Source organism: Dendrobates tinctorius, unplaced genomic scaffold, assembly GCF_039654945.1.
Source record: "Dendrobates tinctorius isolate UK_male_01 unplaced genomic scaffold, ASM3965494v1 ptg000038l, whole genome shotgun sequence".
Classification (NCBI taxonomy): domain Eukaryota; kingdom Metazoa; phylum Chordata; class Amphibia; order Anura; family Dendrobatidae; genus Dendrobates; species Dendrobates tinctorius.
Window position 1 is genome coordinate 26,517,734 of NW_027361706.1, and position 26,875 is coordinate 26,544,608.

Consider the following 26,875-nt stretch of genomic DNA (forward strand, 5'->3'; position numbering starts at 1 on the left):
CGGCCGCTCTACAGAGGTGAGAATCATTGTGTGAGGAGTAAACTGCCGACTTATCTCATCCCGGATACTGACAGTTGGGATCTATACTGGAAGCAACACATAGAAAAAAGGAAATGATTTCACCATAAAGACCCAAATATAGATAACGGGGTGATAACGGATAAATGGGATAAAATATGGGGATTCTGAGAAAATATTTACAATGTGGATAATGATGTGTAAAGATTAATCTGAAAAATACGGGGCCACATATTTCTCCTAGAAATTCCCAGATCTAATATTTAGAAGTGCATGGCCATTATTAGCCTGTATATAATAGTTATATAATACATATAGTGGAGATATGAAGAATATGTTACTGGCTTATCAGTTACTATACAGGGAGGTAGCGGATATATGCAGAGGTTTATATGGCGGGTCACAGTGCAGTCAGTATAGTGTAGATATGTGTAGTCTTCTCTTACCATAGGGCATAAAATCAATCTGGTTAGACATAGATGACCGATTATATATATATATTTTTTTTTTAAAGCACCACTCCAGCGGTTCTCTTTCTCGTTAGTGTACCGCAGGAGTGGTGCCTTATATGTGATTCTCCTGGCCCCTGCCTCATCCTCATCTGTCACTACTTTAATCCTTTTCCAGTGTTGTTCCTATCAGTCTCTTGATGAAAAGTGACCTACCATCAGCGCCAGTGTTTCATGGAGCGGCGCAGGGGTCACTTTTCAATACATCTGCATGAGAGCCTAGTTCTGGCGCTCATAGACTTGCATTGAGATCTTGTGACGTAACTTCTCACTTGCAGCCAGTCAGAAGTTACGGGCACAAGATGGCACCACAGGAGCGGAGCACTGTCGGTATAAGAACGTGGTTAGACGGCTTACATTTAAAGCGCCACTCCAGCTGTACAAACAAAACAAAACACCGGAGTGGTGCTTTAAGTAGAAAATAGGGTTTGCTTTGTTTACTAGCTACAGCGCCACTTCTGTCAGTGGGTCATGTTGGGTATTACAACTAAATACCAATCAAATCAAAAAGCTGCAATACTGCAACACATGTAATGCAGGCCGTGGTAGTTATGTTTTTGGTTACACATTAGGTTGATAGCATTACTCTACTAGAGATCCTATAGAAAACGCCATCCTCTGCATACTCAGGTCTTCCTTTTTCTGTATGGTAGTTTCCAGGAAGAAGAGTAAAAATGGCCATGAGGAAGCGGAAGAGAGAACTGATCGCCCAGTATGAAGAGGAGTGGTAAGTAGATGAGGTTCCATCACTGCGGTCATCACAATCCATACACTTACACCGGAAAGTCCATAGTGACCATTACACACCACCACTACACATATTTATCCCATGTACAGCTCCAAACTAATGTCAGATCCCCACGAGGACAACACCCATCAGGATGTGACTTATGTGTAGCCACAGTACGGCAATGAGCGTGAGGCCTAATACTATAATATCTACCTCTTCTATTACAGCTCACGGTCTGCCGCCCAGGAAGAGGCCAAGAGGAGGAAGACAGAAGATGACATCCCCCAACCGGAAGAGCGGGCAGCTTTCACCGCACTCCTTGGTAAGACTCATTGCACCTTCCAAGGTTTACAGACACAAAGTGTTAGATTATATGACATGTATTTCTATATTAATCTATTTTATGTGTAGTATGATGGAGAAACATGTAGGGAAGTGTTCTCCCTCCTCCTCTTATAGTCACACCTAGTATGATACAGCAGACACTATGTGGTGAGCAGTGTCGGGGCTTTGGTGTCACCTCAATACTGATGGCATGTCTTTAGGACAATTCTTCAGTATCTGATCAGTGGGTGTCAGGCGCCAAATCTCCCCCAATCTGACACTGACGAGCGATCCTGAGGATAATCCATCATTGATGAGGAGCCCTACAACCCCATTAATTTAGAATTAATAGGATTAAACAGGATTTCATTACAAAGTTCATAGTGAAATAATTCTATTTTCTCATTTTTGTAGAAGAAGAACACATCAGATGTTTTCTAGCCAGGGACAGCTGTCTTAAGATTTCGGACAAGGTATTATTGTAGTGAAGGATAAGAAATCCTCCAGATCTGAGAAGATCCATCATAGGGAAATAAAGGGCTTATTCTTATGTAATAGTGGCCAGATATGACCAAACCTAGGAATCTACTGACAGATATGTGCTGTGTTATATATCCCTCTAAAGGTACTGTCACACTTAGCGATGTACCAGTGATCCCGACCAGCAATATGACGCGGTCAGGATCGCTGGTACATCGCTAAGTGGTGGCTAGTGAGCTGCCACACAGGCAGATCTCACCAGCGACATCGCAGGGGACGGGGATCGCTACTTACCTGTCACACTAGGCGATCCTGCGTCCTCCCGCCCGGCTCCACGCTCGTCTCTCCACAGGAAGAGCCGCAGGAAGCTGACGACGAGAAACAGTCCTGGATGTTCTCGCGCGATCAGCGATAACCAGCAGGAGAGCGGGTCGTAGGTAAGTATCAGACACCGCGATGTCGCTAGCAATATCGCTATAACGTCACAAGTTATAGAGATATTGCTAGCGATATCGCTTAGTGTGACAGTACCTTAACTCGGCTTCTCCTCCCTCCAGTATCTCCTCGCCATGGTCGTCGCTTACTTCAGGAGAGCAGGACTGCCATCTTCAGAATATGGAACCTTCTTCTTTCCAGCTCTGTGAGTCTCTTTTATTATTACACATTCACGTCTATAAATAACATTGTTTTATTTTATTGTAAAACCAAAATCTCTTTTCGGCCACTCGGCTAAATACATGATAATGGCATTTGTTGTTGTTGTCTGTATTTTCTTCTGAAGTCGATGGTAATTTATCTGGTTTCATTTCTCTTCCCTCCAAGGTTTTTAGCCAACCAGTTTGAGCAAGAAGAGGTGCGATATCGACAGAAGATCTACCGCTGGGCCCTTGGACGGAAGTGGAGGATGAAGAAGGACCGACTGCTACAATGCCGCAATGTTCTGCTCACCAGGATGGGATTCCGGGCTTGGGTGGATCGGGACACGTGTGATCTGGTGAGCAATAGAGACAGTAATAATATAAAGCTGATCTGTAAATAGAGATCACAATATAAATAGTATGCTTAAGTAAATCCCTTAGACCTGATGAGGCACTTGTACTGACTCTGTAAAGCCATGTCAAAATGGTCGTGTAATCCTGATATTAGGCAGAGCATTTTATGACTGCAGCCATAGCTGGACTCATGACATGCTTGCTTTAATGTCAAGCAAGAAAACTTTAATAAGTGATTATAAAGTCATTCTGCCATGGATTTTCAGTCATCACACCAGTATCATCAGGCGTAAAATATATGCAAATTGGATTATGATTAATGGTGACATATGCCCTTTACACTCTGATTATAATCACTTATTTTATTCTAGATCATGGCAGAAGACCCTGACCACTGGGCATGGAAGAGAGAGAGGAATATCCACTGATGCCTGGAAACAGAGCTGCAGGACCTACAAGGAGAAGAACATGGCTGGAAGAGAAACGTGGCTGACGGTCCTAGAATAAAAAATAGAAGACGTGACGGATGAAGAACTACAGATAGTAGAGAAGTATGCTGGTATGGTGTACAGGGGATATACACTAGATTCCTTGATAGGGCGTTGATCCAGGGAGCTAGTCTGATTGCCGTATGTGGAGTCAGGAAGAAATTTTTTTCCCCGATGTGGCGCTGTTTGCCACATGGGTTTTTTTTGCCTTCCTCTGGATCAACATGTTAGGCTATTGGTTGAACTAGATGGACTTAAAGTCTCCCTTCAACCTCAAATACTATAAATATAACATGTTAAATATATAATATATTAATATATATATATATATATATATATATATTAAATATATATAATATAATAAATAATAATAATATAATTTAATATAATATAATATAATAAATATATAATATAAATATAATATGTTAAATATATAATAGATTAATATATAGAATATAATAAATATATAATAAATAATAATAATATAATTTAATATAATAAATAAATAATAAAATATAATAAATATATAATATAAATATAACATGTTAAATATATAATATATTAAAATATATATAATATAAAAAATAAAAAATATAATTTAATATAATATATTATAATAAATATATAATATAAATATAATATGTTAAATATATAATAGATTAATATATATAATATAAAAAATATATAATAAATAATATAATTTAATATAATTAATATATAATGTAATAAATATATAATATAAATATATGTCAAATATATAATACATTAATATATATAATATAATAAATATATAATAGATAATAATATAATTTTATATAATAAATATATAATATAAATATAATATATTAAATATATAATAGATAAATATATATTAAATATATATAATAAATATATAATATATAAATATAGTAAATATATAATAAAGCATATAATAAACTTCCCACTATTTAAACTTTCCATGATGTGTCTGAGTCTTTATTTTATACTTTTATGTGTGGACAGGACCGCCATCAGAGCATTACTGCCCTCACTGTTGTGAGGGACCCAGTGAGCAGAAGCACAAGAGAGAGGGCCCAGACTCAGTCTGTGTCCTCCCTCTTGTGCTTTTGTTCACTGATCTCCAGGGTATAATAAATGAAACTGAAGAAAAAATTGAATGCTGACTTCATAAATATAAACAAATATATGTTTTTTATTTAATCAAAATCAGGAATAAAGAAAATATATACAGGCTGTACATCAAGAAAGAAAAAACAAGTGTCACCTGGGGAGCACTCACAGTACTTGGGCTCTCATAGAACAGAGGAACAATTGAAAGTATATAAAGGATATTATAAATCCAGCAGATAAACATACATCACCTCAAAAGACGGAAAAATAATCACAGCAGACAAAAAGTTATCAGTATGAGTCAAGTACATCCATAGCTTCTCTATATATACTTATCCTAAGAGAGGTAATGCGTAATGGTGGCTCATATGGATATATCTAAAGTGCACGTCCGGGGAAATCCCCCGATGGCGTCACAGACAGGTGCGTTGTCAAGTTGGATTCCAGGAAGGACGGACCAGCGTTCAGGTCACAGAGTGCACTCTCAACCGGCGGCCATGTTTAAGGAGTCCCATGGAGTCTACCATTATTAGTGAGGTAAAATAAATCACCATATTAGATAATGAAAACAGATATTACAAGTGCCAGTGTAAAATCATAACCACTAGTCACATTAATGAAAGTGTGTCACACAATGGGTAACATTAGGTATAATAAAGTGCACATGTCCTTAATATACTCAAATAGAGAAAACAACATTATTGCATTGGAATCCACTAATATACCATAGCATTATAAAGTGCAGCATTTAAAAAAATATATAATTAAGGTGCACATGTGCAAAAATGTAAATAGCTATATATACAAGAGTACATGAACAACACTATTATTACTGTGTCAACCAATAATATGGCGTTCAAGATGAATGTTCATAAGTGTTCATCCTGACACCAGAGGGGTCCTCATATGATGGTCACACAAGAATCCCATATCACACATAAATTTCATGAATAGCCATAAGGAAAAGATAAATCTTCAATAATGTATCAGCTACAAACAGACAAAAAACACACAATTAAAATAAAAGCGCAGAGATATCAGGAACCTTGAATATTCCCTATACAATGGACATTGTTGATGTTAATGGATTATTCAAAGAAATGGGAGAAAGCTTCATTTTTAGTTAAGCCTTTGGGGGCCATGGATCCCAAATGACTGATCCATTGGTATTCTAATTGTGCCAATATCTGTTTTAAATCGCAACCCCTAATTCCTCCATTAACACAATCAATCCCCCTTACCTTTAGACTTTTCGTATCACATCCATGAAAAACCTTAAAATGTCAAGATAACGACCCATCAGAGGACATAAATTCTGTACTCCTGATGATATTTTCACAGGCCCGACAGTCACCACAGGGGTAACAGCCTGTCTTGGTTTACTTTCAGAAGAGGTGAAGGGATTGGACACCTTGGCAGTATAGTGGCTCCTCAGTAACATGTCCTTCAGACTCCTGCCCCTCCTGGCCGTTATAAGGGGATTTTTTGGTAATTGTGCTGCCAGAATTGGGTCTGTTTTTAGTACAGGCCAATTCTTGTGGAGAATGTTTTTCATCTCTTTCCACTCCGGGGTGGGCCTGTGGGGAGGTCTTCATGTGGTGCTCTTCTTAGCTTTTCATACCGATGGCTTCTTTCAGGTCACTGATCCCTCAGCGATCTGCCCCCTATTTTACACACTGACTATATGCTTTGCAAAAAAAACATGGATTTTTGTGAGTACTCACCGTAAAATCCTTTTCTCCGAGACGCTCATTGGGGGACACAGATACTGTGGGTGTATGCTTCTGCCGCAAGGAGGCTGACACTAAGTGAAAAAAAAAGAGGTTAGCTCCTCCTCCGCAGTATACACCTTCGCCCCTATTGCGGGCGGAAATCAGTTTGGTGCCAAAGCAGTAGGAGGACAACAAATCAGCCTTAATACAGGTACAACATGTCCAAAGGAAAACACCACCTGTTATGATTGAGTCACCGCAGGAGGCAAAAACAGAAATGCTAGCTAAGTCCAGAAAACCGGAGAAGTTGGCAACTATCAGATTGCAGACCCCTGAACCTAACAACACAACTAGCAGTAGCCGTGGGGGGTTCCTACGATGACCTAGACCCCTCGATCACAGCCGGAGAGATACATAGGCCTAAAGAAGGAAAGGGGAAATCTAACTGTCCCAGAGCAGACCCCAAAGCAATAGGCAGCCCCCCACATATAATGACGGTGAAGCAAGATGGAAACACTTACACAGACAGAAAGACAGAGTGAGCAAAGATGGGGCCCAAAAACTACCTAGATAGGAACGGATAGGAAAGCTGCTGTCTGCAATCTGCCAAAACCCTATCAAAGACAAAGCCAACCAGCTGATATAAAAATGGCCCTGAAGCAACTAAGCTTCAAAACTAAATCAGCACTCAGGTATTTTCAGAGGACAGAGCTAAACTAATACTGCACACTCCAGCAGGGAGTGGCAGAATCCAAAAAGCAAAAAAAACAAAAACAAATCTTAAATGCAAATGGCAAAGCAGAAAACTTAGCTTTAGGAGAGCAGGAATCAGACTGGTGTCCAAGAGTCCACAGAGAAATCACCCGCAGGGCAGAAAGGGCGTAGGCAGCCTTATATCCAGTCAGAGACTCCACTCAGCCAATCGTCTTCATTAGTCCCAGGTGCCTGATAATCAGGCTCACTACCTTCCTTCACTAGGATAGGGAGTTCACCAGGCCTCAGAGACGGAGGGGAAAATGAACTCACAACAACCACCCTTATATCAAAAATAGGTAAACACCTTCATTTAAACAACACAAGAGCCAACTGGCTAATAGGGTGGGTGCTGGGTCCCCCAATGAGCGTCTCGGAGAAAAGGATTTTACGGTGAGTACTCACAAAAATCCATGTTTCTCCTTCGTCTCATTGGGGGACACAGATACTGTGGGATGTCCTAAAGCAGTCCCTGGGTGGGAAATTGACTCACCGATCCAAGCTACATGCACCTCCTGTTTAAAGGTGCACCACTGTTGCTTGGAGAATCCTTCTACCCAGGCTTGCATCCGCCGAGGCCTGAGCATGGATCTTATGTTTGGCAAATGTGTGCAGGCTGGACCAGGTTGCTGCCTTGCAAACCTGTTCCGTCGAAGCCTGATGCCGAAGCGCCCAAGAGGCGCCCACCGCCCGGGTAGAGTGTGCTCTGATCCCTGCTGGAATCGGCGTGCCTCTAATGCAGTAGGACTCCTGAATAGTCAAACGAATCCATCTGGCTATGGTCGACTTTGAGGCAGCGAGTCCCTTCCTGCGTTCTTCAGGGAGCACGAACAGCGTGTCCCTCTGAGGAAAAGGTGCCGTCCGCGACACGTACCTCCGGAGGGCTCTTACCAGGTCTAACGTGTGAAGAGCCTTCTTCCACACTGTGCACCGGTGCTTGGACAAAATTAAGGCAAAACAACACCTTCATTGATGTGAAAAAGAGGACACGACCTTCGGCAGAAAAGGAGGGGCTGGTCTGAGGACCACCTTATACCTATGGAAAGTGAGGAACGGAGCTCGGCAGGATAGAGCCGCCAGCTCTGAAACCCGCCTGATGGAAGTGATGGCCACTAGGGGAACAACTTTCCAGGAAAGGTACCTCAAAGCGATATCCTGAAGCGGTTCCAATGGAGCTACCTGCAGAACACTTAGGACCATGTTAAGACCCCAGGCATCCATCAGCGCCATCTAGGGAGGTATCAAGTGGGACACTCCCCGGATGAAAAGTTTTCACCTGCAAATTGGTAGCAACCCTGCACTGGAACAGGATGGATAAGGCCGACATTTGTCTCCTGCGGAAACCTGGGGCAAAGCCCGAGTCTAATGCTCTACCGACTGAGCTATCCGGGCTCTCTGAGCCCAACTGGAGAAAAAACAAGATGCTGGAGATCGAGAATCTTAGCGGAGAAACACCGCGGCCTCGACATCAAGCAAAGAACACTTTCCAGGTGTGGTGGTAAATTCATGCTGAAGCAGGCCTCCGGGCGCTCATCGTTGTAGCGACCACCTTGCTCCCGAACCCTGCCTGGGTTAGAATCCAAGATTCAACGGCCCTGCTGTCAAACACAGGGTCCCTGAGTTCGGGTGGCAAATTAGCCCTTGATACGGTAGATCTGGGTGCTCTAGCAGGCGCCCAGGAACATCGGCGAGCAGCTGCCTTAGATCTGCGTACCACGCTTGACGGGGGCCAGTCTGGGGCCAGCAGAATCGCCGGCCACCCTTCCGTCTTGATCCCTTTGCTGACTCTCGGGAGTAGTGGCAGAGGGGGAAATAGATATGGGAGGCGAAAATGGTTCCATGGCAGAACCAACGCATCCACCGTGAATGCCTGCGGGTCCCTGGCCCGAGCGACATATGTGGGCACCTTGGCATTCACTCTGGAAGCCATCAGGTCCACATCCGGAGACCCCCACAGTTGACAAATCTGTTGAAGAACTTCGGGATATAGAGACCACTCTCCGGATGCAAGACCCTGCCGGCTGAGGAAGTCTGCTGCCCAATTTTCCACGCCTGGGATGTAGACAGCCGAAATCACCGAGTGGTTTGTTTCGGCCCACTGAAGAACGTGCTCCACCTCGCGCATGGTTGTTCTGCTGCGGGTGCCCCCCTGACAAATTATGTAAACCACCGCCGTGGCGATGTCCGATGGAATCCCGACGGGGCGGCCTGCTAGAAAGTGATGAAACTTCTGCAGAGCCAGCCGAATTGCTCATATCCCCAATAAGTTGATCGGGAGGCGTGCCTCCTGTAGCGACTACCGTTTCTGGGTTGTGTGGTAGCGAAACACCACTCCCCAACCGAGGAGACTGACGTCGATTGTCATTATCAGCCCATGACCTGGGGGGAAAGGTTTCCCCTAGGCCAGAGAGGAACTGGTTATCCACCATCCGAGCGACTGCCGGACTTGAGAGGACAGTTTGCACCGTCGATCGAGCATGAAAGGACTCTTGTCCCAGGCTGACACGAGGCGTGCTGCAGGGGGTGAATATGGAACTGGACGAAAGGTATCGCTTCGATTGCTGCCACCATTTTCCCTAAGATCCTTATCGCGGATCAGATGGTATGAGAGACTGGTTGGCGTAGTGTCCGAACTCCCTGCCGGAGACTAGCGCCCTTTCCTGAGGGAGAACTATCAACCTTCAGCAAGTGTCGAGGATCATTCCTAGGAAGGAGATCCTCTGAGCTGGCACAAGGGATGATTTCTTTGCATTGACCAACCATCTAAGCGGCAAGAGTATCTAGCGTGATGTTGACACCTTCCTCACATGCCCGTATTGGCGGGCCCTTGACCAAGAGGTCGTCCAGATAAAGCAAGGCGACTATGCCTCAAGAATGCAGTGTGGCCCTGACAATTGCCATAACTTTTGTGAACACTCTGGGAGCCGTGGCTAGCCCGAAGGGTAGCGCTACGAACTGAAAATGCTAAACGCTGATGGCGAAGCGTAGCCGCCTCTGATGAGGAGGAGAAAATGGGAATATGCAGAAATGTGTCCAGGCTGTCAATTGAGGCCAAGTATTCTCACTGCTCCATGACCGCTATGACTGAACGGAGACTCCATCCGGCAATGTCTGATCCTGAAGAATTTGTTCAGAAGCTTTAGGTCCAAAAACAGGCCTGACAGACCCGTCGTTCTTTGGGAACCGCAAAAAGGTTGGAATAAAACCCCTGAGCACTTCCGTGTTCCGGTACTGGAACAATGACTCCGTTGTGCAGGAGCGACTTGATGGCTCCCAATAGAGCCCTTACCTGGGTCTCCACCCTGGGAAGCCGGGAAAGAAAAAACCATCTTGGAGAGTATCTGAAAAATTCTATTTTGTAACCTGAGGACACCAATTCTTTTACCCATGCGTCGTGAGCGATGTTAGCCCAGACGTGGTGAAAACAGAGTAGGCGGCCGCCCACTTTGCTGGTGTCGTCTGGTAAAGACCTCGAGTCATTTGGCCGATGATCCTTAGGATCTGGGTCCCCTCGATCTGGCCTGTTGAGCACGCATTCTTCCCAATGGGTTGGCTCTATATGACCTGCCGCTCCCTATCCTGATTGGGGCGGCCTGAGGTGGCGGAATTGGGCCCCGTAGTCCACCCGGAGTCTTTTAACGCATGACCCCGGACCGGTCTCCTATTCGGGTCCCCGGACCAGCCTCAGGCTGCTTAGCGGCCGTCACCTAACCAATGCCGGTTTGGGGATGATAGGCGGAAGAGCAGTCCAATGACACTTTCATGAGTCCGCATAGAGCTTTCCAGAATCGGGAGGTGAATTGGACCCCTCTGTCCGACACGATGTGCAGAGGGAAGCCGTGAAATCTGAAGATGTGGGAAATGAAGATCTTCGCCAAGTCAGGAGCAGATGGTAGAACGGGAAGAGGAATGAAGTGGGCCATCTTCGAGAATCTGTCTATAACCACTAGGACCACAGTACAACCGGAAGAATGAGGCAGATCAGTAAAGAAATCCATGGCTATGTGCTGCCATGGAGCTGACAGAACGGGAAGCGGGAGCAGAAGACCGGAGGGTGGTTGTCTGGGTATCTTGTTCTGGGTGCAGAAAGGGCAAGATGCCACAAAGTCTTTAACGTCCTGGGAAAGGAAAGGCCACCAATAGTAGCGAGAGATTAGGGAAAAAGTATTTTTGACACCAACGTGGCCGGCAATCTTGGACGAATGTCCCCAGTTTAACATTTGTTTTCGGTTGTTCTCAGCCACAAAGGTTCTTCCCGGAGGTAATGTGGTTAACTTGATAGAAGCCACGGTAATTACCTTGGGCGGGTCAATGATGTGAGAAGGCTCCTTTTCTGTAACAGATGACAGGAAAGACATTGATAACGCATCCACTCTTAATGTTTTTGTCGCTGGGCCGAAAATGTAGTTCAAAGTCAAAGCGGGCGAAGAACAAGGACCACCTGGCTTGCCGAGGGTTGAGCCTCTGTGTGGACTGGATGTACGCCAGGTTCTTATGGTCCGTGAAGATCTTGAACGGATGTATGGCACCTTCCAGTAATGGCCAATACTAGCTCTTTGTCGCCAATGGAGTAAAGTAGTTCTGTTCAGTTGAGGAGAATACTTTAGAAAAGAAGCCACAGGTGACTAAGCGTCCAGAAGAAGATTTCTGCAGAAGGACTGCGCCGGCCCCGGTAGAGGATGCGTCCACCTCGAGAGTGAAAGGTTTACTAACCTCGGTACGATAAAGCGCCAGAGCAGAGGCGAAGCCTTGTTTCAAGGACTGGAAGGCATCTTCAGCCTCAGGGGACCAAGCATTTGGGTTAGATCCTTTGCGGATAAGGGATGAGACTGGGTGAACCAACGAGGAGAAATGGGGAACGAACTGTCGGTAGTAGTTCGGAAAACCAAGTAAGCGTTGGATTGCCTTCACCCCATGGGGCTGTGGCCAATCGAGAACGATGGACACCTTTTCTGGATCCATGCGTAGACCCGAGTCCGAGATAATGTACCCCAAGAATGGCAAGGACGTCTGCTCGAAGGCACATTTCTCGAGCTTGGAGTAAAGACGGTTTTCCCTCAGGCGCTGGAGGACTTGACACACGTTCTTTCTGTGGGCAGAGAGATCTGGAGAGAAAACGAGGATGTCATCCAAATAGACTACCACGCAGGAGTACAGCATATCCCGGAAGATGTCATTCATGAACTCCTGGAAGACAGCTGGGCGTTGCAGAGGCCAAAGGGCATGACCAAGTACTCGTAGTGACCGTCTCGGGTGTTAAAGGCGGTCTTCCACTCGTCACCGGAACGAATGCGGATCAACTTGTAGGCCCCATGAAGATCCAGTTTGGTGAAAATTTGAGCTCCTCTAAGCCAGTCAAAGAGCTCTGGGATCAAAGGCAATGGGTTCTTCTTCTTGACCGTGATATCGTTCAGCCCTCGATAGTCTATGCATGGACGGAGGGAGCCGTCCTTTTAGACAAAGAAAAATCCCGCTCCTGCGGGTGAGGAGGACGAACGGATAAAACCTCTAGCAAGGTTCTCCTGGATATACTCAGACATGGCTTGGGTTTCAGCAGGAGATAGCGGATATATTCTACCACTGGGTGGAGTAAAGCCAGGAACGAGGTCAATCGGACAGTCATATGGCCGATGGAGAGGCAGAGTCTCGGCCTCCTTATTGTCGAAGACATCTGTAAAGGACCAGTAAGCCGACGGCAGACCTGTAGGTGCCAAGGACGGACAGGCAGGTTTCATCGGATGGACGGGCAACAGGCACTTCTCCTGACAGAACGGTCCCCACCGGAGTATATCGCCCAACCGCCAGTCCAGGATTGGCTCATGAGTCAGTAGCCAAGGGAGACCTAGAAGAAGCGGTGGAGACTGTAAAAAAATGCGTATTCTTGTAAAATACTTAGGACTAGTTACCAGATAAAAATGTAGTGGTTTATTTGGATTCTTCCATCAAAGAAAAGATTATTACAGAAAAACATAAAAATAGGAGAAAGAGAGATTGTCCATTAGTTCATAGCTAAGCTTGTAACCTTCTTTCCTGGAACTCTGAAAAGACATGTGTCCTGTAGTGCGTAGCTTCTCTGGATGTGAGTTGGATTAACATACCAGCTGTCTGTAGCGTCATGGCCCTGCACAGATGACTCCTCGAACGTGTTTCATGGTGATCGGGAAGGAGCCCGAGAGCGACCTCTAGAGTGAGCCATGAATTATATACGTCTCTTAAAGCACATGATCTCGGCATATATGGAGTTGTCCTGTACCATGAGCCAAGCTTACAAAAATAGCCTATGTCGTGTCAGCTAAAGCAATGTACAGAACTGAGTCTAATAAGAATTAACAACCAAATTATTAATATTTAACAATTCCCCCTTTTGAGGGAGACAGACATTAATTGGAACCCTCAAAATATAACAAGATCTTCTTTCTTCTTTTCTTCTTCTTTGACAAAATAATTTAATATCAATAACATCAGATTATTGTTATACGCACTTAATGATGTGAATTCATGTTATGGTAAGCCATGAACAATATTCATATAAAATATGTATAATTATACTTCCCTAAGTCTAAATTGAAGCATCTCTGGTCCAGTCATCATCATCTGATGTCATCTGGTCTTCATTTTGATGTCTTCTGTCGTCTTCTTGGTTCTTTTAAAACCACAGTTTTTCTATAGCATATAGATGTTGTAGAAATCGCGTTGTGTATAAAATCAAAGTCCATAAATTCAAATGTTGATAAGAAACAAAGTCTATAGATTAAATGCAGCTTTAATATCTGTGCAGTGTCACCTTTAAAAACCTGGACTTACATTGGCTCGCCTTGGATATTCTGGAATCCTCCATGGGCACTGGTCTTTGAACAGGTGTGACGTCTTTGGTCAACAAAGCAAGGGTTAAAATGACTCTTCCTTGCTAAACATAGCACCATAACAAATCCTTAGTCCTAATGCACAGGACATATGTCAGGTTTGTAGCTTCCTGACAATTACCTTCATTGTTCACCAGCTTCTCAGGTAATTGGAAACCTCTGGAACTTGGTAAGAACGTGATAACACAGTTCATCTCAGCATCATAGGATCATCGTCCTCTGGTTGTCAGGTTAGACACTTTAATTGTGACTGACAGTGGTGAATTCTGCACTTGTGACTTGGCTCAGTCTATTACTCAGAAATCATAGCTTTGTTACCTTCTGGGACTTCTGGATAGCGGCATTCTTCTTCTTGCAACTGATAAGAATCAATTTTAATATGAAAAGTCTTTATTAACGTAATTCCAGTATCTTGCTTGAAGTCTTCATTCCCTATTCTATACCAAATCTGGTAATTTTCCTAACCCATAATATCACAGTGTACCATAGCAACCAATAATATCCATATAATCATTATCAGAATTTGTACCATATATGGATTTCAGTGTTTGAAATAATAAACCAATAATAAGTGATAATACATTATTATCCATATTCTTCATGTGATAGAACATTTTTTTTATGTCATAGGTGTAATTACCTTTTTCAACCCATAGGTGTCAGTGTGTTTTATGTAACCAGTGTTTTCATCTTTATTAATAAGGAATATATTTATTATACTAATAATATGTAGGAATGTATAGCCATGAACCAAAATAAGAATATATGAGTGAGCGAATGAATGAATAAAAGAATTGTTGCATATAACTCAGAAGTGAAACATTTTCCTTTGTAATAGAACCATATCATCATTATATTTAATGAAGCAATATTCGATAGTTATAGTAGATATTACTTTATTAAATATTGATTGACAGAAAAAATAAAAATGTAAGAATTAAAATAAAAATAGATTAAAAAATTGAAAATTAAGAATAAAAATAAGGCTTTTATGTTGATGCAGAGTAGTTATGTCTTCAGTAACATATACCCTTAATATTTCCATGATCTGGATTATTTCATAATTGTCATAAACTTGTGTTACCAAAATATTCAAATTATGCAACTTTGCATGTAATACTCTTCTCAGTGTAAAGAAATGACTCTTTATCATACCTAATGTTATTATACCCAATACTTATACCATTGTACCTTATTATAGTGGTTTGAAAAAACCGCTATATTGTAATCCGAACGCTGCTAACTTATTCTTCTTCTTCTTATTATTATTAAGTTGATTTCCGCAATTAATGCGGCCCGAACCGCTACACGCACAGACTCCGTTGAGGTGTCGTTTCGAAGCCAGCGTCCATGAGAGGTGTGCTAAGTATTTTTCGTGTCGATCGGATTTGTAGTTTTTGCGCAATTTGCGTTTGAAATTTTTTTTTCCCGTCATTGGAATGCACTGTCTCCAATGCTTTTCAATAGGAAATGGCAAAACGTGCCCTGAGGCGATTGAAATGACAGTTGAGCTCATTGATATGCGCAGGCAGACCCAGTTACTATGCCAACGCCTACGAACTTCACTTGAACCCCAGCACAGTGCTTCTGCCACATAATATCAGCTCTTAAAGCGAAACCCACAGCACAAATGCAAATCTAGCTTCATCACATGACACATACCCCTGAGAGAGAATGTGTGCGCCAAAGTGGATTTAAAAGAAGCCCAGTGAGCTAAACTAGCTCTTAAAGGGCCAACGCGCCAAAGTGATTGTTAAAGGGCCAACGCGCCAAAGTGATTGTTAAAGGGCCAGCGCACTCAAATGAGTCTTAAAGGGCCGACACACCAAATCGGAGACTGAGCCACCCCGGCCTCCAAATCGGAGGCTGAGCCACCCCGGCCTCCAAATCGGAGGCTGAGCCACCCCGGCCTCCAAATCGGAGGCTGAGCCACCCCGGCCTCCAAATCGGATGCTGAGCCACCCCGGCCTCCAAATCGGAAGCTCAACGACCCCGGCCTCCAAATTAGAGGCTGAGCGACCCCAGCCTCCAAATCTTACCCAGAGTGGCCCCACCCACCAAATCAGACCCAGAGAGGCCACACCCACAAAATATGAGCCTGAGAGATCCCGGCCAACAATTCAAGCCCTGAGGGGCCCCACCCTCAAAATCGGACCCTGAGGGGCCCAATCAACAAAATCGGACCCTGAGGGGCCCCAGCCACAAAATCGGACCCTGAGGGGCCCCACCCACAAAATCGGACCCTGAGAGGCCCCACCCGCAAAATCAGACCCTGAGGGGCCCCGGCCATAAAATCAGACCCTGAGGGGCCCCGGCCATAAAATCGGACCCTGAGGGGCCCCACCCACAAAATCAGACCATGAGGGGCCCCACCCACAAAATCGGACCCTGAGGGTCCCCACCCATAAAATCGGACCCTGAGGGGACCCACCCACAAAATCGGACCCTGAGGGGCAAACACCCACAAAATCCGACCCTGAGGGGCCACACCCACAAAATTGGACCCTGAGGAATCCCGGCAACTAATTCAAATCCTGAGGAGCCCAGGCCACCGAATCGGATCCTGAGGGGCCCCACCCACCAAATCAGACCCTGAGGCCAAAGTGGCCCCTGAGAGGCACCCACATTTAAAACGGATCCTGAGTTGAAAGTCTTGCAGGGGCAGACCGGGCACCATTTCAAACCACTATCTGTACTTCCTTCAGGAAATGCACATCTAGTTCTTCTTCATCTTATTATTATTATTATTAAGTTGATTTCCGCAATTAATGCGGCCCGAACCGCTACACGCACAGACGCCGTTGAGGTGTCGTTTCGAAGCCAGCGTCCACGAGAGGTGTGCTAAGTATTTTTCGTGTCGATCGGATTTGTAGTTTTTGCGCAATTTGCGTTTGAAATTTTTTTTTCCCGTCATTGGAATGCACTGTCTCCAATGCTTTTCAATGGGTAATGGCAAAACGTGAAATTGAGCTCATTGATATGCGCAGGCAGACCCAGTTACTATGCCAACGCCTACGAACGTCACATGACGTCCCAAGGACAGAGCTTCTGCCACATAATATCAGCTCTTGAAGCGAAACTCACAGCACAAATGCAAATCTAGCTTCATCACATGACACATGCCCCTGAGAGAGAATGTGCGCCAAAGTGGATTTAGAAGCCCAGTGAGCCACCCTGGCTCTTAAAGGGCCGACATGCCAAAGTGATTCTTAAAGGGCCAGCGCACCGAAATGAGTCTTAAAGGGCCGGCGCGCCAAATCGAAAGCTGAGTGACCCCGGCCTCCAAATCGGAGGCTGAGCCACCCCGGCCTCCAAATCGGAGGCTGAACCACCCCGGCCTCCAAATCGGAGGCTGAGCCACCCTGGCCTCCAAATCGGACCCAGTGTGGCCCCGCTCAAAAAATCAGACCCAGAGTAGCACAGCCCACCAAATCGGATCCTGAGGGGCCCCGCCCACCAAATCAGACTCCGAGTGGCCCCGTCCACCAAATCGGACCCTGAAGGGCCCCGTCCACCAAATCGGACCCTGAAGGGCCCCGTCCACCAAATCGGACCCTGAGGAGCCCAGCCCACCAAATCAGACCCTGAGGGGCCCTGCTCACCAAATCAGACTCCGAGTGGCCCCGCCCACCAAATCGGACCCTGAAGGGCCCCGTCCACCAAATCGGACCCCGAGGGTCCACGCCCACCAAATCAGACCCTGAGGGGCCCTGCTCACCAAATCGGACCCTGAGGGGCACCGCCCACCAAATCGGACCCTGAGGGGCCCCGCCCACCATATTGGACAATGAAAGATCCCTCCCACCAAATCAGACCCTGAGGGGCCCCGCTCACCAAATCGGACCCTGAGGGGCCCCGCCCACCAAATCAGACCCTGAGGGGCCCTGCTCACCAAATCGGACCCTGAGGGGCACCGCCCACCAAATCGGACCCTGAGGGGCCCCGCCCACCATATTGGACAATGAAAGATCCCTCCCACCAAATCAGACCCTGAGGGGCCCCGCTCACCAAATCGGACCCTGAGGGGCCCCGCTCACCAAATCGGACCCTGAGGGGCTCTGCTCACCAAATTGAACTCTGAGGGGCCCCGCTCACCAAATCGGACCCTGAGCGGCTCCGCCCATCAAATCGGATTCTGAAAGGCCCCAACCACCAAATCGGACCCTGAGGGGCCCCGCCCACCAAATCGGACCCTGAGGGGCCCCGCCCACCAAATCAGGCCTTGAGGGGCCCCGGCAACAAAATCGGACCCTGAGGGGCCCCACCCACAAAATCCGACCCTGAGGGGCCCCGGCCACAAAATCGGACCCTGAGGGGCCCCGGCCACAAAATCAGACCCTGACGGGCCCCGCCCACCAAATCGGACCCTGAGGGGCCCCGCCCACCAAATCGGACCCTGAGGGGCCCCGCCCACCAAATCGGACCCTGAGGGGCCCCGCCCACCAAATCGGACCCTGAGGGGTCCCGCCCACCAAATAATACCCTGAGGGACCCCGCCCAGCAAATCGGACCCTGAGGGGCCCCGCCCACCAAATTGGACCCTGAGGGGCCCCACCCACCAAATCGGACCCTGAGGGTCCCCGCCCACCAAATCGGACCCTGAGGGGCCCCGCCCACCAAATTGGACCCTGAGGGGCACCACCCAACAAATCGGACCCTGAGGAGCCCCGCCCACCAAATCAGACCCTGAGGGGCCCTGCTCACCAAATCAGACTCCGAGTGGCCCCGCCCACCAAATCGGGCCCCGTCCACCAAATCGGACCCCGAGGGTCCACGCCCACCAAATCAGACCCTGAGGGGCCCTGCTCACCAAATCGGACCCTGAGGGGCACCGCCCACCAAATCGGACCCTGAGGGGCCCCGCCCACCAAATCGGACAATGAAAGATCCCTCCCACCAAATCAGACCCTGAGGGGCCCCGCTCACCAAATCGGACCCTGAGGGGCCCCGCTCACCAAATCGGATCCTGAGGGGCTCTGCTCACCAAATTGAACTCTGAGGGGCCCGCTCACCAAATCGGACCCTGAGCGGCTCCGCCCATCAAATCGGATTCTGAAAGGCCCCAACCACCAAATCGGACCCTGAGGGGCTCCGCCCACCAAATCGGACCCTGAGGGGCCCCGCCCACCAAATCAGGCCCTGAGGGGCCCCGGCAACAAAATCGGACCCTGAGGGGCCCCACCCACAAAATCCGACCCTGAGGGGCCCCGGCCACAAAATCGGACCCTGAGGGGCCCCGGCCACAAAATCAGACCCTGACGGGCCCCACCCACCAAATCTGACCCTGAGGGGCCCCGCCCACCAAATCAGACCCTGAGGGGCCCCGCCCACCAAATCGGACCCTGAGGGGCCCCGCCCACCAAATCGGACCCTGAAGGGCCCCGCCCACCAAATAATACCCTGAGGGACCCCGCCCAGCAAATCGGACCCTGAGGGGCCCCGCCCACCAAATTGGACCCTGAGGGGCCCCACCCACCAAATCATACCCCGAGGGGCCCCGCCCACCAAATTGGACCCTGAGGGGCACCACCCACCAAATTGGACCCTGATGGGTCCCGCCCACCAAATCGGACCCTGAGGGGCCCTGCCCACCAAATCGGACCCTGAGGGATCCCGCCCACCAAATCGGACCCCGAGGGGCCCCGCCCACCAAATCGGACCCTGAGGGGCCCCGCCCAACAAATTGGACCCTGAGGGGCACCGACCACCAAATCATACCCTGATGGGTCCCGCCCACCAAATCGGACCCTGAGGGTCCCCGCCCACCAAATCGAACCCTGAGGGGCCCTGCCTACCAAATCGGACTCTGAGAGATCCCGCCCACCAAATCAGACCCTGAGGGGCCCCACGCACCAAATCGGACCCTGAGGGGCCCCGCTCACCAAATCAGACCCTGAGGGGCCCCACCCACCAAATCGGACCCTGAGGGGCCCCGCCCACCAAATCAGACCCTGAGGGGCCCCGCTCACCAAATCGGACCCTGAGGGGCCCCGCTCACCAAATCAGACCCTGAGGAGCCCTGCTCACCAAATTGAACTCTGAGCGGTCCCGCCCACCAAATCGGATTCTGAAAGGCCCCAACCACAAAATCGGATCCTGAGGGGCCCCGGACACAAAATCGGACCCTGAGGGGCCCCACCCACAAAATTGGACCCTGAGGGGCCCCACCCACCAAATCGGACCCTGAGGGGCTCCACGCACAAAATCGGACCCTGAGGGGCCCCGGCCACAAAATTGGACCCTGAGGGGCCAGACCCACAAAATCCGACCCTGAGGGGCCCCAGCCACAAAATCCAACCCTGAGGGGCCCCGGCCACAAAATCAGACCCTGCGGGGCCGCATCCACCAAATCGGACCCTGAGGGGCCCCACCCACAAAATTGGACCCTGACGTGCCTCGGCCACCAAATCAGACCCTGATGGGCCTCCCCACCAAATCGGACCCTGAGGGGCCTCACCCACAAAATTGGACCCTGAGGGGCCCCACCCACACAATCGGACCCTGAGGCCAAAGTGGCCCCTGTGAGGCACTCACAGTTAAAACGGATCCTGAGTTGAAAGTCTTGCAGGGGCGGCAGGCAAGTCTCTCTTAAAGGGGCAGCCTGGGCACCATTTCAAACCACTATCTGTGCTTCCTTCAGGAAATACACATCTAGTATTAATGTTGTAATCCGAACGCTGCTAACTTTTTCTTTTTATTCAGTTGATTTCCGCAATTAATGCGGCCCGAACCGCTACACGCACAGACTCCGTTGAGGTGTTGTTTCGAAGCCAGCGTCCACGAGAGGTGTGCTAAGTATTTTTCGTGTCGATCGGATTTGTAGTTTTTGCACAATTTGTGTTTGAAAATTTTTTTTCCCATCATTTTAATGCATGTCTCAATGCTTTTCAATGGGCAACTTAACACGTGCCCTGAGGCAATTCAAATGGCAGTAAAGCTCATTGATATGCGCAGGCACACCCATTTACTATGCCAACGCGTACGAACATCACATGACGCCCCCAGGACAGAGCTTCTGCCACATAATATCAGCTCTTAAAGTGAAACCCACAGCACAAATGCAAATCTAGCCTCATCACATGAAGCATGCCCCTGAGAGAGAATGTGCGCCAAAGTGCATTTAGAAGCCCAGTGAGCCACCCTGTCTCTAAAATGGCCGACGCGCCAAAGTGATTTTTAAAGGGCCAGCGCGCCAAATCGAAAACTGAGTGACCCCAGGCTCCAAATCGGAGGCTTAGCCACCCCGGCCTCCAAATTGGAGGCTGATCGACCCTGGCCTCCAAATTGGACCCAGCGTGGCCCCGCTCAAAAAATCAGACCCAGAGTAGCACAGCCCACCAAATCGGATCCTGAGGGGCCCCGCCCACCAAATCAGACTCCGAGTGGCCCCGTCCACCAAATCGGACCCTGAAGGGCCCCGTCCACCAAATCGGACCCTGAAGGGCCCCGTCCACCAAATCGGACCCTGAGGAGCCCAGCCCACCAAATCAGACCCTGAGGGGCCCTGCTCACCAAATCAGACTCCGAGTGGCCCCGCCCACCAAATCGGACCCTGAAGGGCCCCGTCCACCAAATCGGACCCCGAGGGTCCACGCCCACCAAATCAGACCCTGAGGGGCCCTGCTCACCAAATCGGACCCTGAGGGGCACCGCCCACCAAATCGGACCCTGAGGGGCCCCGCCCACCATATCGGACAATGAAAGATCCCTCCCACCAAATCAGACCCTGAGGGGCCCCGCTCACCAAATCGGACCCTGAGGGGCCCCGCTCACCAAATCGGACCCTGAGGGGCTCTGCTCACCAAATTGAACTCTGAGGGGCCCCGCTCACCAAATCGGACCCTGAGCGGCTCCGCCCATCAAATCGGATTCTGAAAGGCCCCAACCACCAAATCGGACCCTGAGGGGCCCCGCCCACCAAATCGGACCCTGAGGGGCCCCGCCCACCAAATCGGACCCTGAGGGGCCCCGCCCACCAAATCAGGCCTTGAGGGGCCCCGGCAACAAAATCGGACCCTGAGGGGCCCCACCCACAAAATCCGACCCTGAGGGGCCCCGGCCACAAAATCGGACCCTGAGGGGCCCCGGCCACAAAATCAGACCCTGACGGGCCCCGCCCACCAAATCGGACCCTGAGGGGCCCCGCCCACCAAATCGGACCCTGAGGGGCCCCGCCCACCAAATCGGACCCTGAGGGGTCCCGCCCACCAAATAATACCCTGAGGGACCCCGCCCAGCAAATTGGACCCTGAGGGGCCCCGCCCACCAAATTGGACCCTGAGGGGCCCCACCCACCAAATCGGACCCTGAGGGTCCCCGCCCACCAAATCGGACCCTGAGGGGCCCCACCCACCAAATTGGACCCTGAGGGGCACCACCCAACAAATCGGACCCTGAGGAGCCCCGCCCACCAAATCAGACCCTGAGGGGCCCTGCTCACCAAATCAGACTCCGAGTGGCCCCGACCACCAAATCGGACCCTGAAGGGCCCCGTCCACCAAATCGGACCCCGAGGGTCCACGCCCACCAAATCAGACCCTGAGGGGCCCTGCTCACCAAATCGGACCCTGAGGGGCACCGCCCACCAAATCGGACCCTGAGGGGTCCCGCCCACCAAATCGGACAATGAAAGATCCCTCCCACCAAATCAGACCCTGAGGGGCCCCGCTCACCAAATCGGACCCTGAGGGGCCCCGCTCACCAAATCGGATCCTGAGGGGCTCTGCTCACCAAATTGAACTCTGAGGGGCCCGCTCACCAAATCGGACCCTGAGCGGCCCCGCCCATCAAATCGGATTCTGAAAGGCCCCAACCACCAAATCGGACCCTGAGGGGCTCCGCCCACCAAATCGGACCCTGAGGGGCCCCGCCCACCAAATCAGGCCCTGAGGGGCCCCGGCAACAAAATCGGACCCTGAGGGGCCCCACCCACAAAATCCGACCCTGAGGGGCCCCGGCCACAAAATCGGACCCTGAGGGGCCCCGGCCATAAAATCAGACCCTGACGGGCCCCACCCACCAAATCTGACCCTGAGGGGCCCCGCCCACCAAATCAGACCCTGAGGGGCCCCGCCCACCAAATCGGACCCTGAGGGGCCCCGCCCACCAAATCGGACCCTGAAGGGCCCCGCCCACCAAATAATACCCTGAGGGACCCCGCCCAGCAAATCGGACCCTGAGGGGCCCCGCCCACCAAATGGACCCTGAGGGGCCCCACCCACCAAATCGTACCCCGAGGGGCCCCGCCCACCAAATTAGACCCTGAGGGGCACCACCCAACAAATCGGACCCTGATGGGTCCCGCCCACCAAATCGGATTCTGAAAGGCCCCAACCACCAAATCAGACCCTGAGGGGCTCCGCCCACCAAATCGGACCCTGAGGGGCCCCGCCCACCAAATCAGGCCCTGAGGGGCCCCGGCAACAAAATCGGACCCTGAGGGGCCCCACCCACAAAATCCGACCCTGAGGGGCCCCGGCCACAAAATCGGACCCTGAGGGGCCCCGGCCATAAAATCAGACCCTGACGGGCCCCACCCACCAAATCTGACCCTGAGGGGCCCCGCCCACCAAATCAGACCCTGAGGGGCCCCGCCCACCAAATCGGACCCTGAGGGGCCCCGCCCACCAAATCGGACCCTGAAGGGCCCCGCCCACCAAATAATACCCTGAGGGACCCCGCCCAGCAAATTGGACCCTGAGGGGCCCCGCCCACCAAATGGACCCTGAGGGGCCCCACCCACCAAATCGTACCCCGAGGGGCCCCGCCCACCAAATTAGACCCTGAGGGGCACCACCCAACAAATCGGACCCTGATGGGTCCCGCCCACCAAATCGGACCCTGAGGGGCCCTGCCCACCAAATCGGACCCTGAGGGATCCCGCCCACCAAATCGGACCCCGAGGGGCCCCGCCCACCAAATCGGACCCTGAGGGGCCCCGCCCAACAAATTGGACCCTGAGGGGCACCGCCCACCAAATCGTACCCTGATGGGTCCCGCCCACCAAATCGGACCCTGAGGGTCCCCGCCCACCAAATCGAACCCTGAGGGGCCCTGCCTACCAAATCGGACCCTGATGGGTCCAGCCCACCAAATCGGACCCAGAGGGATCCCGCCCACCAAATCAGACCCCGAGGGGCCCCGCCCACCAAATCGGACCCTGAGGGGCCCCGCCCACCAAATTGGACCCTGAGGGGCACAGCCCACCAAATCGGACCCTGAGGGGCCCCGTCTGCCAAATCGGACCCTGAGGGGCCCCGCCCACCAAATCGGACTCTGAGAGATCCCGCCCACCAAATCAGACCCTGAGGGGCCCCACGCACCAAATCGGACCCTGAGAGGCCCCGCTCACCAAATCAGACCCTGAGGGGCCCCACCCACCAAATCGGACCCTGAGGGGCCCCGCCCACCAAATCAGACCCTGAGGGGCCCCGCTCACCAAATCGGACCCTGAGGGGCCCCGCTCACCAAATCAGACCCTGAGGAGCCCTGCTCACCAAATTGAACTCTGAGCGGTCCCGCCCACCAAATCGGATTCTGAAAGGCCCCAACCACAAAATCGGATCCTGATGGGCCCCGGACACAAAATCGGACCCTGAGGGGCCCCACCCACAAAATTGGACCCTGAGGGGCCCCACCCACCAAATCGGACCCTGAGGGGCTCCACGCACAAAATCGGACCCTGAGGGGCCCCGGCCACAAAATTGGACCCTGAGGGGCCAGACCCACAAAATCCGACCCTGAGGGGCCCCAGCCACAAAATCCAACCCTGAGGGGCCCCGGCCACAAAATCAGACCCTGCGGGGCCGCATCCACCAAATCGGACCCTGAGGGGCCCCACCCACAAAATTGGACCCTGACGTGCCTCGGCCACCAAATCAGACCCTGATGGGCCTCCCCACCAAATCGGACCCTGAGGGGCCCCACCCACAAAATTGGACCCTGAGGGGCCCCACCCACACAATCGGACCCTGAGGCCAAAGTGGCCCCTGTGAGGCACTCACAGTTAAAACGGATCCTGAGTTGAAAGTCTTGCAGGGGCGGCAGGCAAGTCTCTCTTAAAGGGGCAGCCTGGGCACCATTTCAAACCACTATCTGTGCTTCCTTCAGGAAATACACATCTAGTTATAGTGGTTTGAAAAAACCACTATATTGTAATCCGAACGCTGCTAACTTATTCTTCTTCTTCTTCTTATTATTATTATTATTAAGTTGATTTCCGCAATTAATACGGCCCGAACCGCTACACGCACAGACTCCGTTGAGGTGTCGTTTCGAAGCCAGCGTCCATGAGAGGTGTGCTAAGTATTTTTCGTGTCGATCGGATTTGTAGTTTTTGCGCAATTTGCGTTTGAAAATTTTTTTTCCCGTCATTGGAATGCACTGTCTCAATGCATTTGAATGGGAAATGGCAAAACATGCCCTGAGGCGATTGAAATGGCAGTTGAGCTCATTGATATGCGCAGGCAGACCCAGTTACTATGCCAACGCCTACGAACGTCACATGACCTCTCCAAGACAGAGCTTCTGACACATAATATCAGCTCTTAAAGCAAAACCCACACCACAAATGCAAATCTAGCTTCATCACATGACACTTGCCCCTGAGAGAGAATGTGTGCCAAAGTGGATTTAGAAGCCCAGTGAGCCACCCTGGCTCTTAAAGGGCCGACGCGCCAAAGTGATTCTTAAAGAGCCGGCGCACCAAAATGAGTCTTAAAGGGCCGGCGCGCTAAATCGAAAGCTGAGTGACCCAAGGCTCCAAATCGGAGGCTGATAGACCCTGGCCTACAAAAAGGAGGCTGAGCCACCCTGGCATCCAAATTGGACCCAGAGTGGCCCCTCCCACCAAATCAGACCCAGAGTGGCCCCACCAACCAAATTGGACCCTGAGGGGCCCCACCCACAAAATCGGACCCTGAGGGGCCCCACCCACAAAATCGGACCCTGAGGGGCCCCGCCTACAAAATTGAACCCTGAGGGGCCCCAACCACAAAATCAGATCCTGAGGGGCCCCACCCACAAAATCGGATCCTGAGGGGCCCCACCCACAATATCGGACCCTGAGGGGGCCCACCCACAAAATCAGACCGTGAGGGCCCGGTCACAAAATTGGATCCTGAGGGGCCCCAACCACAAAATCGATCCATGAGGGGCCCCAACCACAAAATCGGACCCTGAGGGGCCCCACCCACAAAATTGGACCCTGAGGGGCCCCGCCTACAAAATTGAACCCTGAGGGGCGCCAACCACAAAATCAGATCCTGAGGGGCCCCACCCACAAAATCGGATCCTGAGGGGCCCCACCCACAATATCGGACCCTGAGGGGGCCCACCCACAAAATCAGACCCTGAGGGCCCGGTCACAAAATTGGATCCTGAGGGGCCCCAACCACAAAATCGATCCATGAGGGGCCCCAACCACAAAATCGGACCCTGAGGGGCCCCACCCACAAAATTGGACCCTGAGGGGCCCCACCCACAAAATTGGACCCTGAGGGGCCCCGGCCAAAAAATTGGACCCTGAGGGGCCCCACCCACAAAATTGGACCCTGAGGGGCCCCGGCCACAAAATCAGACCCTGAGGGACCCCGGCCACAAAATCGGACCCTGAGGGACCCCACCCACAAAATCGGACCCTGAGGGGATCCGGCCACAAAATCAGACCCTGAGGGGCCCCGGCCACAACATCGGACCCTGAGAGGCCCCACTCACAAAATCGGACCCTGAGGGGCCCCAACCACAATATCGGACCCTGAGGGGCCCCAACCACAAAATCGGACCCTGAGGGGCCCCGGCCACAAAATCGGACCCTGAGGGGCCCCGCCTACAAAATTGAACCCTGAGGGGACCCAACCACAAAATCAGATACTGAGGGGCCCCACCTAAAAAATCGG

General features: G+C 50.5%; 1 long non-coding RNA gene across 1 annotated transcript in view; it reads right to left on the minus strand.

Moving 5' to 3' along the window:
- Positions 1 to 2,865: 2,865 nt before the first annotated feature.
- The window catches only part of LOC141088288 (uncharacterized), a 299,679-nt gene continuing 275,669 nt past the window's right edge, over positions 2,866 to 26,875 (minus strand). Inside the window, exon 3 of the long non-coding RNA XR_012231896.1 lies at positions 2,866 to 3,052. This is a non-coding gene — a long non-coding RNA (uncharacterized lncRNA). The remainder of the gene's footprint in view (positions 3,053 to 26,875) is intronic.